A 17,538-nucleotide genomic window follows, 5' to 3' on the forward strand; every position below is an offset into this window, starting at 1 on the left:
ATAGTATAAAGCAGCTTTGTCTAAACTGGGAAAATAGAGATTGACTTTGCATAATTGGAAAATGAGGTATAAAGATTGACTGCTTCTTGAATGGTGACATGAGGTCTGGGTCTCAAGTTTACCTAATCCTGGACATTTTGATAAAATGATTGCGAAACAGTAATACCAAAAGCAAGGTACCATTAAACTAATGAAACATAGTTGATTATATGTTTAGATAGCCAGAAGAACATGGGGTACATGAATGTCAGTGACAAGGAAAAGCTAATGTAAAGTTGATGACTTGGGATATAACCTAGCACAATAAGTAAAGAAACAGCCTAACACTTTGACAGGGTTGCTAGAAAGAAAGTTGGAAGGAACAACTTGAAAATCCTCTTTCCTGAGAGTTTTCATTTTGATTTAACAGTACACTGTAATTTGCCCCTCCTCTCCCCCAAAATTAGCTTCTATTGTGCAATCATCCAGAACTCCCAAGAAAAACCTTCCCACAACTGCTCCAGAGAAAGAACCCAGCAAAAGAACAAGAACCTTACTGTCTGTGCCTCTTGTCCACAGTTACAATTGTCTGTTCCTTTCTTAATCCTAGGCAAAAGACAAGATTCATATGTGAAGGAATGATTACATTATCAAGGCAAATAGAGAGACTGTGTCAGAACTGCAGATCATAGAAGCATGTGCTTGCACTTGGGTCTGGGTAAGCAACTCTACTACAACTTTACTATGCAATGGAATAAAACCTGAGCCTACGATAACCATTCCCTACAGGAATAAACTCAACTATATTGCCTACAAAGGAATGACAGAGTATTCTAGCCAGCTCGCTAACCTAAGCAATTAAGAGAGCAGGACTGTGGGAATGCTACAACACAGGATTATTCAGTCAAGCATAATACCAACAGCTTGACAAGCCATGCCTCATTCAACCTCTGTTTCCTACCACCCAAGCTTACCTCACTGCCAAAGTATTTGTGTAGATAGCTACATCCAAAGACTTGTAGGAACATGCAGGTGAGACAAAGGTTTAGAGTACCATGACATAAAGAAGACTTAATGGCATCATAGTGTTGGTTCAGTGTCAGTTTTGTCATTAGGTGTAGTATCATTTTCATCATCTGGTGCCAATGTCTGGAATTCCAAGCCACAGTCAGCTTTTATTTTTCCCTTGCTGTTTTTCACAACTTAAAGTTTCTAGGGACTACAGCATCAATTCCTAATGGAACAGACATCTTTCTCTTCAGCTGTCAATAAAGATGTAATCAGCTGAGAATTTGTGCTTCACTGCTTCCATTCTGTTATTTAACAGTGATAAATAAACATTAGACTCCACAGTCTGAGATCCTTATTAGTGTCATGCTGTTTTCCACTGAACAGGTCTGCTTGAAAGAATAAAAATCCGAAGAGACATGAGCACACCTGAGCTTCCAAACTGCATGATGTCTCATCTTGAGCTACATTTCAGTGTGCAGGAATGTAAGCCATTTATGTATAATATATTACACACTTTTTCCTCTCCACCAACAATTTTATAGAAAACTACTTTGCTTCCAGGCTGGTATTTGTCTTACAACTAACAAGCATGTATTTTTTGGAGGGAGGACTTAAATTTTTCAGCAAGAGTTCTCTCAAGGCTAGCATGAAAAAAAAATAAAAGTGGGCATTTTTGCACTCCTTTATATTTGAATGCATCCTTTAAAATCAGTCATCTTGGACAGTATCTTAGGGATTGATGCTTTTAAATAAGGTTCTGTTTGTTTGAAAGCTACCCTTTAAAATAATTTCAGGTTTGGAAGTGTATTTTCCATACCACTTGCTTTTTCAGAAAATGCCATCTAAAGTTCTAATTCTACTAACCTCAGTTCCTGTTCTGCCTGAGATTAAATTAGGCATCTTCACTTTATTCATCAGTATTTGTTTCCAGAAGCCTGCTTCAGCCAGCATCCGAATTGCAGACTAGCAGCTATGTAGAGCATAAGCATATGCCTAACAGAGTGAGTTACAACTAGTTTAAATACTCCTTCAGTTCTTTAATTCCTTCACTCTGCTACAAACTTCCTGCATGACTTCAGACATGTTATTTCACTGTACCTCAGTCACCTTCCACAAAACTGAAATAATTACACAGGGGTTTTATGCAGGGGAAGCATAGAGTGAAACGTTCAAAGGTAGGCAGAGTCACAGACATTATTTTAATAAGATTTCTGAGAAAGTTCTAACAAAGAACAACCTTAGTGGACAATTTTAATCAAAAATTTGCATTTTGAACAACCCATGGAAGACAAAGCATGCTCTAAGGAATAAGAAGAATCATTATCCCTACCCTTTCATAATTGACCTTGCTTCTTTTGGGGACACAAAGGTATGTCACTGCCACTGTACTGAGCTATTTAGCCCCTACCTAGCTCAAACTGGGGCCATCAGTCTAGGAAAAAGTAAAAGCAGGGCAAGCATTCTTTCTTCCCCTGTTACTCACTTAGCCTTCAGCTATTTTCATAGCATTTACTCAACCTTACATGGTCTCTCTACTGAGTAGGACCTAATGGATTCCTCTTCAGAGCACTCGATCAGTCTTAATGCAAAGATGGAAAGCGTATACTCTCCCCTTCCCCTCCAAAGGTGATTCCAAATGCGTTGTGCTAGCATACATCCTGCCTCAACAGACTGTTTTCAGATCTTCCACTTAACTGGCAAGATTTTTAGGCTCCTGTTCATAGTGATGAAGAGAGAAAACTGAAGACACAAATATCCAGTGCTGGGTGCAAAATCCCCAAACCTCCTGAATAAAAGGCAATCATGCCATAGTTAAAACTGTGGTAAATCATTGGAAACACACTACCATTAAGAAAGAAAACTTGGCATAATACTGAAGTACAATAAAGAAGGAGCAGAAAGCATGCCTGCAGCATTAAACACCGGGAACGAAAACATACTGACAAATGATAGCTTGTTTGTGAAGCAGATTCCAGACCTGCTTGAGCAAGTTTCAGAGGAGAGCCATGAAGAGGATCCAAGGGCTGGAGCACCTCTCCTACAGAGACAGGCTGAGAGAGCTGGGCTTGTTCAGCCTGGAGAAGAGAAGTCTTTGGGGAGACCACAGAGCAGCTTCCAGTGCCTAAAGGCAGCCTGCAAGAAATCTTCAGCGGGACTTTTTACAAGGGCATGTAGTGACAGAACAAGGATGAATGGCTTTAAATGGAAAGAGAATAGATTTAGATTAGATATTAGGAAGAAATTCTTCACTGTGAGGGTGACGAGGCACCTCAACAGGTTGCTGAGAGAAGTTGTGGCTGCCCCATCACTGGAAGTGTTTAAGGCCAGGCTGGATGGGGCCTTGAGCAATCTGGTCTACTGGAAAGTGTCCCTGCCTGTGGCAGGGAGGTTAGAACTAGATGATCTTTCAGGTCCTTTCCAACTCTAATCTTTCTACAACCCTATGATTATTTGTGATTACTATCTCACACCATTCTTTCAATGTTTTTCCTAACACTTCTTGCCACTGCATTTATAACAAACTTTCTGAAAGGTCATATTGTACCAAAAAGCTCTCTTAGTATTAACAGAATTCTGTGTATATGTTAAACGTTTCATGGAGGCCTCTGATCTACCACAAAGAAGAAACCAATAAAGACAAATCCACCACATCAGTTTCTATTGATAATGCTGTTTCTACACTGTAGGTTTTAATTCAAGGAAAATGATGTCTGCTGCATCCAGAAGGATCTGGATCTAGGCATGTTTATACAGTTAACTTTATGAACTTATTAAAAAATTGTAGGTATACTAACACATTTATCAAAAATCATCAAGCTTTGCTTTTTTAAAGTTCTTACTGAAATTCAAAAAGTCTCAAGAAAGATATTTTCACAGAATATTACCTTTTATATATTGTCAGTTTGAGACATGAGAGCTCTTTCTAGTGTGATAACTTAAAATATGCTCTCTGAGCCATGATATTGCATCTTGAGCTCTTCCTTGGAACTAAGACTCAAAAAAAAAAGTAAATCTGATTTATATTTCATGAATAAGCTAATTTAATAGAAAAGTAAGGATAAATAAGCCATTTTATTCAGGAAGCAAAACTTAGGAAGACAGGAAAAAAGTCTTATGAAGTCTAATAATGTTATTCTGGTTAAAAAAATAATGCACCTTGCAGTTATAGAAAAGCCTCTACACCACAAGTGAGTTTGAATTAATAATCACCTAAATTAATAATAGCAGGACATAAAGGAATAAAATTAAGAAACAGCAAAAATATACAAGTTTTACAAACAAGACTCCAGATAAAGACAAAAGGAACAACTTGATTAAAAAAAAAATGGTTGGGGTTGATTTTATTTTCAATTTACAGTATACTGCAAGTTTAAAAAAAAAAAAAAGCAATTGAAAAAACAACCCACCCTGAATGTCCTTTTCTGGTATATCCCTAATGTAGCATCCTATTTGAGTTGTTGATGAGTTGCTTTGTATCTGTCTGCCCTTACCAAGACACAGATCTCCATTACTAAAGTATTGTATGACAACAGCCCACCACTGTGGTGCACCACTGACAGAAGTACATCACACAGGGAAGTAAGATACATGATACATGTATCACCTTGCTCAATTTCTTTTGGATAACAGGTTTTATAACCATTTCAGATTACATCTTCAACCTATCTTTTGCCCCACTATTCCAGTTTGGCTGCCACTTCACAGTGGCATTATGAATACCCACATTGTTAGAAATTGAGCCACTCAAATTCTCTGTCAAAACAAGAGTCACACTGGAAACAGCAATCACCTGAATCTGACCTGACTTAATAAACCATTCTAGATTTAGTTTTTGAAGAACTGAAGTGAAATCTTGCCTGACCTGCCACTAGGTGTCTGGAAGCCTGGAGTAGTAACATCTCTTAAATTCAGGTACTTAGCCATGAGCAGGGAATTTGGACATCCCCACTGTGTATCCTGTACCAGACCAGTGCCAGAGATCCTGAAGCTTTTAGTTATCTTGACTGTGACTGTCCAGAGGCCTTTCATCTCCGAGAGCCCCACACACGAGGATGAGCCTGTTCTGGCTGCACAACCTGAGACACTTGAGGATCCATTATTCAAGTCAAGTTTCACACATTGCTTGTGCCCCTCTCGATATAAAGTTAAATTCTGCAAGAGAGCACAACTGCCAGGTAGACTATCACTGGAAGTGGAATATCCTAGTTTGCCTCATTTGCCCTTGCTTTTCACAATCCCTGTTCCCTATCCCAGTAATGTGGTATCACACTGGACCAGCTCAGATGCTTACCGAGCTTCTACTGAAGTGATTCAACACACTGTCCTCATACCACAGAAAATTGTTGTGGTTTTTGTCCTGGGGGTAAGAGGTTAGGACCAGCTAGCTAACCACCAGTTTGGCGAGTTGAATTGACTCAGTAAGCAGCCTTCTACATCCAGTCAAGCAAATGTCAAGACCAAACAAGGAAACCATCTGGTCTGCAAAAACAGAAAGCCTCTGTCCTCCTTCGCAGGCCTCTTCTGCCTGATCAGATGAACTACAGAATCAGCCCTCTTGTCTTCTGAAAAACTTCTCCCTTCTTCTGGAAGAAATTATTCTTCTGCTTCCAGAGAACAACATCATTCTGGCTGGTTTTAGTTAGCTATTAAAGGTTACCATTTGTGTTTCATTTTCCCACAGAACTATTCTCCTGAAGGACCCACATACTTTCTGATATACACATTCTCATTTCTGAGTAGAGAGTCTCTGCTCAGAGCTCCCTGCAGGCTCCTTGGCGCAGAAGTGAGGCTCCGAGCAGAGCCTCTCAAAGGGATGCTCTTACCCCAAGCAGTGGCTATGAGGAAAAGATTGCAACCATGTGGAATCTCAGTAGGGTATGTGTTTTCAAAATAAATCAAACCTTTGTACATAAGCATTTCCAAATTGGATCTAGGGTGACAAAAATGCATATATGTTTTGCATGGCTTATCTAGAACATAATTTATTTAAAAAAATAATATTTTCATAGACTGACAATACCAGCTTTTAACCGAGTTTTGAAATCTTTCATTTCAAGCTTTTATATGTTAATGCTTATTTGTAACTATTTTTATGTCAACTCTATGCTTTATTTTAAAAACTTCTTTTGCCTCCTTTATTGGATTTACATGGCAAGGTGCTGGCAGGGGGGCAGGCTGCTGGCATCATGGTCTGTTTTGACCATGATGGTAACTGGCAAGTGATCTCCCTATCCTTTATCTGGAACCACAAGAATTTTTGTTTCGTTTTCTCCCTTTTCTGTCAAAAAAGGTAAGTGAAAGAGCAGCTGGGTGGGCATCTGGCACACAGACAAGGTTAATTCACCACACCTTCACTGTGTTCTTCCCCAGAAATCTATTTTTAAGAAGTTGAAGGAGATACACCTACAGCATTGGGAAATAATTCCTTCCTCCGCCTTCCCAGCAGAACTTTACCAGTTTCAAGAATTTTTAGATGAAAAAATGGTAGCTTTATAATGGAAAACGTATTTCACAGTTTTAGTAGTAGAAGTAACAGCAGCAGTACTACTACTACTACACCTACTAACAATAATACACTTCTAACAGGAAACAAGTGTTGAATGAAAGTTATTAACCAGGACCAGTAAGACACTAAGAATAGTCTGTAACTATCATAACTGACCTAGATACTCTCTTTCAAAATAAACTATAATTTTCTTTTGCAGAATCCACAAGGTGGCCACAGTTGCTTAGGAAACCTAGTTTCTAACACATAAACTTAAAAATTTAATGCATATGGAACCTCACATAAATTATACACTTAGTGCAATACTCTTTATTCATTTTGAAATGGACCCCCACAACAATATCAAATTTAGACTAGTGAATGCTTCCTTAAGTGTAGTCTTAGATCAGGCCAGACTTAGATATGCAGATTTAAAAGCCGTAACTCACTCTGGTCTCTTAAGCATAATTGGATCCAGCTTCTGCCATCCACTGACTGAAAACCTCCAAGTCCTTCTGGGGGAGACTGCATGGACATAATCACAGGATCAGAGCTTTACTCATGCTTATTTAGGCTCTTGTACCCAAGTCATTATTTTCTGCTAATAATGTACTTACAGTTGTGTCACTCTTAGTATTGTGTGTTTTATTAGCACATACTCATAAATTCGGAATACATTCACATCTTTTTTACTCTGTGCAGCTTGGATTACTCCAAACACACAAATATAGCATAACTACAGAAAGTAAAGGAAAGGTGCATATGGACCAAGTACAATGCAACTTCAATACTGAGAATAAAACAGGGTAAGATACCTATTTTGAGAAAGACACTGTGAATATGCACATACCAGTAAAAAGGACAATATTGTTTACTGTTTATCCTACAATAAAAAACAAGCAGTGCCCTTAAGTATCAGGCAGGAAGTTAAACTGTGTTTTTTCCATGGCACATTATTAAATTTTGGAAACTTCTGTCACAGGATTTTGTACATGCTAAAAGTAAATGAGATTAAAGAAATATTTCTAAGAGGGATTAAAAAAAATATGACAATGATTAGCTTTTAGGTATCCAGGTACTATGACCTGTATGGAGCCCTAGAAAAGTAATCACTGGACATATACCCTGGTTTTATATTCCCTTCTCAAATAGCAGCTTCATACCATTGCTGGAGATAGGAGCAGCAACTAATACATCTTAGGCTGTATTCCACACAAGAATTCTTTCACACAGGTTGACACACACACACAAACTCTGTTGGATATGTGTATTTTAAATGGCCTGAAAAAGAATTCAAGTATTTTCAAAATAGATGCTTTCTTGTCACAAAACCTACATGGATGTGTAAAATATATGAGTAAGCAATAGGGCAATGAAAAGCTACAAAATGTACAGTGAACCTGGAAAATCAAACAGTACAAAACTACCCAGCTATTCAGTCTAATCAAATAACATTAGCAATTCCAAAATAAATTGATACAATAACCTCTGTATTAAAAATATTCAATTAATTTGGGGAACTGTTATCAACTGAAATTTTCATCTCAATAAAGATGACAAACTCTAGGGATATACAATTTGCAATGTAAGTGCCATGCTGAATACCTACTTTAAACTCACATGTATATTGCATTTCTTAGAATAGAAAGACTTCCAGTGTGAGGTACTCTGGGTCCTTTAAGAGATGGTGATAATTTTTTGAAGTAACCTATGTCACATTTAACCATTTGCCTCCAAATATCAGTTATTTCTGTAAGACAGAAAATAGAAATTTAAATGAACAACATAAAAAAAAAAAAGACAGAAAACTCATTTAAGACATGTCCATGTACGTGTTTAAAACACAAACAATAACAGGCAAGTCAGAACACTTGACCCATGCAAAATTTTATACTGTAGTTCTACAAATATAAGGCTCCTGCTTGAGGAAGAAATTGATCTGTTTATGACTAGGATTATATTATGCTAAATTTCAGTGCAAGGATCTGGCCACCTTGCAAGCACTGAAACCTAGGATATGCAAATTTCGTATCAACTTTCAGAAATGCAGGAAATACAAAACAATTCACAATCCTTCACTGTCCCTCCCCCCAATAAAAGTGATGCAGTTGCACAGTATTTCTAATTTAAAGCCACTTAGTTGTTAAGAGGTGGAGAATAAAGACAGATTTTGAAAAATACTTTTCCTTGTGAGCCTATGTTATTTACACTAAACGTGCTTACAGTTTCTCCTTCAGAGAGAGAACAGATAAAGGAGGGATAACTCTTTGTAATTAACATTTACAAAATCGTATTGGCTGCTTTTAAGATTTTATGGTTTGCAGAAAACAGATAATAAAGATTTAAAATCAATTTCTAGCACAACACAAGGTATTCCCCACAGTTTATATGAAACCACACAGCTCAGCTAACAGCTCTAAGGCAAGGTAGCTATGACTTCCATTACTTCTCTAGCATCAGATGTGTACACAGCTGTCTAAAAGGATTTAGCCATTCTTTATGCCCTTTAAAGTCTCAGGACAAAGTAAAGATACCAAAATAAGACAGTTGGAAAAACAGCATGGACACTACATGTGCTATGAAAATCTGCACAAGCAAAATCTGGGATTTGTTCTGCTGGTACCTTTATTGGACTGTGCAGGCACGCTCCACCAGCTTCTACTGATGCTTTCCCAGATTTTCGTTATTATACACTCAGCCAACATAACTGAGGGGCTGGTGTCTCCCATCGAAGGTTATCAAAGTCAGGCCATATAAAGATTTTGTCAAAAAAGTCACAAAACTGGTCCTAGATGACCTTGACAGACTTCAGCAAACAACTGGCTCTGTGCCTTTCGGCTGGCATTTTGGTAGTGAGCACTGGCTGGCATAGCAGGAAAGTAATGTCCCGAATTCTGTGAACTACAGGAACATATGCAGTCATTTTTTTTTCTGTTCTGCAGCAAATAAAACACCTCCAGGACTCATGAGCAAACAGATTCCATGCAGGTGAAATGCAAAAAGAGAATGCTAGCACAGACCTTCAGTGAAGCTTGTGGACAGCAGCTATACCAGGCCAGAACAGGAGCCCAGTGCCATCTGCTTTCCCTGGTGGGAGCACATACATAGAGAACACCACCAGCTGTGCACAGCCTGTGCGCACCAAGGTAGGGGAGACCAAGACCTGGAGCTAGGGGCTGCCAAACTTCCAATGATTCCTTTGGCCACCAGCTTGACCCCGGCTCTGAAAAACTTGTTTTGTGATAATGTTCATTTACCATGAAGGGGTAAAGTCAGGTGAAAAATGTAGCCGTAAGCCAGTTTCAGTCAGCTCCTTTTCCCCACAACCTCATAAGCATCAATCTTCCCCTTTTCTAGCTTCCATACTGGACACTTTAAGATCTCCCAGCTGAGAAATATGCATAGTAATGATACCTGTATATTACTGGAAGCACATGTTAGTGAAAACTACTCATGCTAATACTAAAATAAACCTTGTTTTTCCTGCAGTTATACTTACTTAGTCCTTACTGAAAACAGTTGCTTACTAGCTTTATGCATCTCTCCTTTTCACAGGTTCCTTTGAGAACTGCAGTCATGGACCACTGCAATGCCCTAAATACATCCTCTGTTGTTTGCCGTGGCAACTTCAGTGTTCAAAAGTAGCTTTTGCTTAAGTGACAATCTAATTTAGTTCTCAGTACTTTCTTCACATGAGCACTCTATGCTTTCAGTCATGTTCTTATGTAATGTATGCCCTCCCTCTTGTACTTCCTTTTAAACATATTAAAAATACAACACAGATACAGAAAGAAGAATGATTTTAAAACCGTCCTTTTCAAATCAGGAATGAGGATTCTGTTTGTCTACGCAGCCAAGTAATAATTTATTGGTGAATAAAACACGGGAAAGTTCGAAAACAATCATTATACAAATCTCCATCAAAACACGCAAAAAGATTCTTACACGTCATTAGTCTCTCCGTAATGAGATAGCAATGCATTAAGTGAACAGTGTCAACACAACACTGGCTTCATTTACACACGGTTTGAAGCAAGTAGATAAAGTTATAATCTCACTGTTCAGTGGGTACTAGAGGTTTTATTCTTTTACTGTGTACTCAACCCTGATGGATTGTTAATATCTTGAAATAGGTCCCAAAAGAGCAAGAAAAATGAAACTGAGGGATAGAATTACAGCTCTATGTCCCATAAGTAAAATTGGGATTTATTTAGGTTTTTAAAAATATATTTATTGTGTTTCCTAAAAACTCAGAAGTAAAAACCAGATCTCAATAGACTCAAATGATCACACTGGGAAAATATGCAGATATTGCTTACAACTATGTCATAACAGAACTTACGCTGTGCGTACAAAGAGTGTAGAAACAAGGCAGTAATAAGCAAATTTCCTCAGTGATACAGAGAAAAGAACAGCAGTCTCAATAGCCTGCTGTTTTTTAAGTGACTGAAGGGGAGGTAAGGGCAGTTCTTGACTGTACTCCACATTTTATGCTGAATAAGATCTCACAAACAGGGACTGAGAAAGATGATCCCTAGTTTGTGATGACTATCAGATCTCCAGGGAGTTTACATCACCCCACAAGTTCTGTCTCTGATGCAGACAAGCTTGTCGATACCAGATTTCAAGTTTGTTGAACAAAATAATGTTATACAGTGGATACACTCAGCTATCACGTTCATACTAAAGGTATAAATAGTCTCTTGTACTGCCTGAGTCCAAACCAAGAAGCAACATTAGTATCAATATATCAGTATGGTTGCAGAAGTCTCTTAAGAATCAGAGAGGGTAGCTGCTGGTCTGAGACATTTGTAACAGCTTATACTAATGAAGGCAGATATTTCAGCTATTCACACTCAGTCACTTTTTTGGAGCTATGCCTTCCACTTGAAGGAAGATGCCATCAATGAAAATGGTTCAAAACCCCTTTTTTGTCTCCCACCCATAACACCTGTGTATTTAGTTTCAAGCAACTCTTCTCCATTTATAAAATTAGTTTTATTAATAATAAGATGCCAATACATTGATTCAACCAAGCAAATGAGTGTTGTATCACACAAAGGGCAAAGAACCCTTGTTTAGTTTCCACATTGCTGGTGCTGAAGTCCATGCTGTCAGCTGATTCCTAAAAAGCATCTATGGGACAGTCAATTATTAAGTAGCTCCACAGCTGAAGGACTTTGAAGCTGCTCATTCCAGGTTCCGTTCCAGGGTACAATGCTCATCATTAACTAGGAATTTGTTCAAATCCTGGTAACTCCCAATTTTGACATACCAGAGTTGTACACCTCAGCAAAATACAGAGATGGTATTCTCTGTCTTGTTCTCAATCCCTTCCTAATGATACCCAACATTCTAACAGCCTTTTTGGCTGCTAGTGCTACACTAAGATGGTAATACCAGGGAATGTTGATGATGACTCCAAGACCTTTATTAGTGCAGACCCGACAAAATTCATGTTATACTCTCCCAGGGTGACATGCATGAGATAGTTCTTGTTTGTTACAGGCTGTAGGTGGAACTGAAGTCTGTGTTCTATTTGATTCCACTTTCTGTTGCCATATGAATGAATTCAAATGAAAATATATTAATGTTGTCAAGTAATGTATCTGCCACCTGCCTTTGCGTCCTGCCTAGAACTCGCACAATATATCACACAAGTACTGCAAAAAGACAAGACAAAATACTTCGGGACTGGCAGCATCAGGCAGGCTTAAGAGTCCATGACAAACCTTTTGTTAACTGACATCAACTCTGCATATTTTCCTCTTTGAATTACTGAGCAGAGCTCATATATTACAATACCACACAGTATATATTTTACTACTTTTAAAGTTACCATCTGTAGAGATTGAGGATATACCACTATTAAAAATTCCAATATTATAGCATCTTTTCTGTGTTTTGTTTTGAAAATGAAATTAATGCAACTAATGCAGCTACGTTTAAAAGTTCTGTCTTCTGCCTGACTATCCACATTGGATCGTTCCAAAATGCCCATAGTACGGTATTCTCCCTTTCTCCCATACTATTTAGTGTCATCTCCTTGCTTGTTGTTAATCCTTTTCTTCATTAGCAACAGAATCCCAAGAAAGCTTAAGTCCTTTTACAAGAATCAAAAAAATAATGTTTTTGAAAGGGCACTTTTTATAGCATGATTAAAACTTTTGGTAATCCAGTCACTTAACAGCAAACTAAATCCATCTAAAAGATCTGATTCAAAGTACTTAGACAGCATGCATTACCAAAGCACCCAATCATTTAACATTTTCCAGAATGGCTGAGCTTATAATAAGGTGAGTCAGACCACCACTACAGCAATTACATGGGAATTAGCTACTCCCTACCTGAGGCTCATCAAAAAGTACTACAAGGTTAGAAAAGCCATTCAACAGCTGAGCTAAGAACACTGGTCTCTCTAAGAAGGATAAGCTGCTAAGATGCATTGGCTATAGAAGGAACCTGACAATGAGAAGCAGGAGTGAATTCTAAATTGAAAAGCACAGAACAGAAGTCTCTAGGCAGTACAGTTGGGTCTTCAGCAGGAGAACCAAGGTTAGCAGAAGGTATTGATTGGCTTTGCACAGCCATGTGAAAAAGATGAAGGCCTGAGAAAAGGAGTCTGGGCATGGTGCCATGCCTTCTTGAGTTCAGAGGGCAGGCTGCCAGCCTATACTTCTAAGCCGCAACAGATTTCTCCTGACGAGCATCTCTGTGAAAACTGAGTATCAATTCTCTCATTTTAAGAAGGCACAATCTTACTATCCTTAAGGAAAGGTTGTAGGAAAATATGATTAGTATCTTGCATTTTACTCAGTTCTGATTAAAGTTTCCTATTTAAACTAGATCTCCCAGGATGTAAGATGTAGGGAAGGGTTCATGAAGAGATCTTTCTACTGGAGGGAGAAGGGAGATGGAGGAAGTAGCTCCTGAGTGTCTCACCATTCAACCTTCAGAAAGAAAAACTGGCACTGATTTTGATTTGCCTATGGGGGGAATTATTGCATTCTGATACATTATTTCAGCCTCAGAACTAGTTTGCCTACCTTCTTTATTTATCAGTCCCCATCCTTTGATTTTTCACAATATTTACAGACAGTTTGTGCAGAAGAATGCAGACTCAGTGCCCTAAGAAAACAAAAAGACAAGGCAGAATACAAAAAAAAAAAGCACCTAAAGTATATTTACACAATAAAATTTTTCTTCACCATCAACAACAGAAAAGTATCTTGCAAAGGAACTTCCCTCTCATACCTCCAGATGAACATAAATCACTGATGAACAACCTCAGTGAGTACTTGCTCTCTGCAGCTACTCTGCTCTAGTATTGCAACTTCCTCAGAGAGGCATTTCTCCCCCACATGCAGTGACCAACTTACATAGTAGCTGATTAAGCTGTCCAAATTCCTGAACTACATTGTGAATACCTTTCACAACAGTTAGAAGTAACTATTTTGCTTTATCCATAGCTAAAATAAACAGGACTAGGGGTCACAGAATCATAGAACCACAGAACGGTTTGGGTTGGAAGGTACCTTCAGAGATAATATAGAGTAATCCCCCTGCCAGAGGCAGGGACATCTTTCACTCACTCAGGTTGCTCAATCCCCCATCCAACCTAACCTCAACAGGTCCAGGAATAAGGTATCCACAACTTCTCTGGGCAACCTGTTCCAGTGTGTCAGCATCCTCATTGTAAAAAGTGTCCTACTTCTGTCCAATTTAAATCTAAACTCCTTCAGTTTAAAACCACTGCCCCTTGTCCTGTCACTATGGGCCTTGACAAAAAGTCTGTATCTTGCTTATAAGCCTTCTTTATATATCAAAAGACTGCAATAGAGTCTACCCTGGAACTTTCTCCTTACTGAACAACCCCAACTCTCTCAGCCTTTCTTCACAGGAGAGGTGTTTCATCCCTCTGGTCATTCTTATGAATCTTCTCTAGATCTCCCCAAATAAGCCCATGTCTGTCTTGTACTGTGCACCCCAGAGCTGGATGCAGTGTCCCAGGTGGTGTCTCACTGGAGTGGAGTAAAGGGGCAGAATCACCACTCTTGACGTGACGGCCACGCTTCTTTTGATGCGGCTCAGCATACAGTTGGCTTTCTATGCTGCAAGTGCACATTTCCAGCTTGTGTCCAAAGTACTAGTAAGAATGCACAGAATTTGGAAAATTCTGTGAATCCTTAAAAACAGCAACAATAATTTCCATAAAAACTTCTATGAAATGTTTGTGTATTTCAAAATCCTGCTTAGGTGCACAAGGAAGGGACTATAATGCCCAGCTGCTTCTGAGAGAATTACAACATGCTCAAAATTTAAGATGCTCTAATTAGCCATAACTTTCTGTCCCAGCAGTGAAGTGCGTAGGTCAATGAACGTCTATTGACATCTTGTTTAACCTAAGGCTTAAAATTGCAATTCCAGATGCTACAGTGAAACCATCAATATAAGAAATTCACCATAAAGTTTCATCTTCCAGAGATTTACAACTCATTTCAGTCATCTTTATTTGGACAGGACTTCACGCATAAGCTGTAAGTTCAGAAGTTATAGTAGATAGAAAGCAGCCAGAAGTTCTGTTAGAGGGAAATAATCCTAGAAATTCTAATCAATACCACAAAGAAAACTGCCTACTCCAGTTAAAAAGATACCAAGTAACTTATTAGTACATGCTTTTAAGAAGTATATACATATTCTGTGGTGAAAGCAACTTCTCACCAGTGACCTATACTAGAAGCAATGACCTGTTCTATTGAATAGAATGTTTCATCTGACACAGATTTCTTCACAGACTGGAGTGTTCAGTATATATAAATATTAAAGCCTATATATGACAAGTTGAATCTCCTAGGAAAAGCTCTGCTTACATTCACTTAATTTGCATGGAAATCCAAAAATCCCGTATGATTTTTACTGGAGACAGATTCAGCCAAGCAATTATGTGGAATATGGCAAGGTTTTAAGTGCAACAGCAAAACTTCATAGCACTTTAAAATCAAGAAGTAAATTCTGCTATAGTTAACATAAATGGTAAAGTGAAAATGTAATCAGCATGTAATTAAAACAGTTGATAATCATACAGGATTAGAGTCAAGACTCCTGATCTGGGAAAAGCATATCCTGCAATTTTTCTAATGTCAAGTAATCCTGGTCATACCTGCTACACCATTCACCAAAAAGACAGACTCCCCTAATGCTCAGGACAGTGAAGAGTCAGGAAGGCTGAAAAAAAAACAAACAAAAAACCCAAAACACGTCAAACACTGGCTTCTGCTCTGGGGAAGCACCCTCTGGGACCTTTCCACCTAGATCTTGGTGCACTCTTGGAAAAGATATTGTAGCATCTATTTTCATCAGCACTGAAAGGAAACAGTGACTTTCTCACAGACAAGCAGGCATAAAATATTTAGGTAGCAGCGGAAGACAGTTAAAACCTCAGCTTCACTGCTAACTACAGGCATAGCAAATGCATAAGAACATACCCCTAAAGGACACAATATTTGTTCTAGTGTTTTGGGGTTTCTGAATCAAACTAACTATGAAGATGGAGACCAATTTATTTATCTTCTGTTTTTTGGTCTACTGGAGTCCACCATGTTTGTATGGTAAACCTCTCCCATGTTTGTAATATATAAAGTTGCCTACCATAGGAAAGGGGAAAAAAAACTTAAAATCTGGTGCATATAAAGTTAATTCGTAAATACCACAGGTACTGAAAGGTCAGAAAATCAGTGCCCCTTTGGAAACTTGTGCATTCAAGCCATTACTAATACAGCTCAGTTCATTAATTATCAGCAGATGAGCTGACAGTCCTCAGGTTACCTGATTATGAAAAGACAAGGCAAGATAGTAGAAATACAAAATCCTGTGGGATCTCTGGTCCAACACGTAGGCAAAAAGGACTGAAGAACGGATTGTGGAGTATCATGGACTGCAGGAAGAACAACCTAAATAGTGTCACAACAGTGATTCAGTCACAAGATCAGGCACTTCGACTCTCTTTAAATTGCCAGGGAGGACATAAACTCATTGCTATATCTCTGCTCTCGTTTCCACTACCTAACCTATCACACAAGCTACACTACTGCTTTATTTGGTTTACAGTAGCACAGGATAAAAAGATAACAATTTAGAACGAACAGCCAACACATAGATATAAGTGGCACATAAAGGTACAAAAGCTTTCAGAATACAGTTCTATCAATTAATTAAATCAACTACTAACATGATCCTTCAAAAAAACAGACATTAACTGCAGGCAACACAGCTTGTCTGAAAACCATAGGAAAATACAGCTTTAACCAAACTGATGCACATAAGAATAACACAGAAAACCAGCTGTCTCAATGAAGAGCCCATAGAAACCGCGAGACCATAGAAACCACTGGCAATTGTGCAGGAAAGAGTGGTGGCTGGCACCTACAGCTGCAGTAAGTGATTTACCAAATGAATGGCTCCATGTTCCTGAAAACTACAGAAAAGCTGCCAAGGCAACTTTTATGCTCAAGGAGGAGCCCGTCCCCCAGAAGGGCCAGACAGAGACTGCCACCAACCCCAAAGAAAATACGAAGGGCATTAGTGACCAAATACTCTTGTAGAATTGCTCAGCAGATACCAGAAAACACATTTCCCAGTTAAAGCCAAAAGAGCTTCTCAGCCTTCCCCAGACTCTCACCGACTTCTGTCCTGTGCCCTTGCCCATACCATACAGATCTGATCAGATCACAAGTGAATATGGCTCCAAAAAAAAAGAATTATGAAGACATGGGTGCAAGTACAGATCTTGTCCATGGTCCCAGCCAGGTGTCCCATTCCGCACTAAGGAGTAAACTGAAAATTGCATTTACCTGAGTATCTTCCTTAATATCAGAAAGCTACTCCTGAAACTTTAACACCAAAAAAGTTAGCAAAGATGATCTGTATTAAAATATCCCTAGAGATGAGTATACATTTCTAAGGAAGGAAGAAGTAAAATCAAAGAACAAGGATAATTCACCTCAGAAACTTAAGAAGCAAGCAAGTCAATGCCTCAGTGGAAACTAGTCCATAGGATATTGGCA

General features: G+C 38.6%; 1 protein-coding gene across 3 annotated transcripts in view; it reads right to left on the reverse strand.

Moving 5' to 3' along the window:
• Positions 1-17,538, reverse strand: part of MYO16 (myosin XVI) — a 377,031-nt gene that overhangs the window by 323,585 nt on the left and 35,908 nt on the right. For 2 of the 3 annotated variants that reach the window (XM_061377886.1, XM_061377881.1), the window contains one exon: positions 6,925-7,000. The gene's annotated coding sequence lies outside the window, so the exon portion shown is untranslated. Of the gene's footprint in view, positions 1-6,924; positions 7,001-15,635; positions 15,655-17,538 lie in introns of those variants that run through there. The other variant, XM_061377882.1, reaches the window with a different exon arrangement.

The sequence above is a fragment of the Neopsephotus bourkii genome, unplaced genomic scaffold, assembly GCF_033783945.1.
Source record: "Neopsephotus bourkii isolate Nb327-2 ecotype Australia unplaced genomic scaffold, CSIRO-AGI_Nbou_v1 NB_1760, whole genome shotgun sequence".
Lineage (NCBI taxonomy): Eukaryota > Metazoa > Chordata > Aves > Psittaciformes > Psittacidae > Neopsephotus > Neopsephotus bourkii.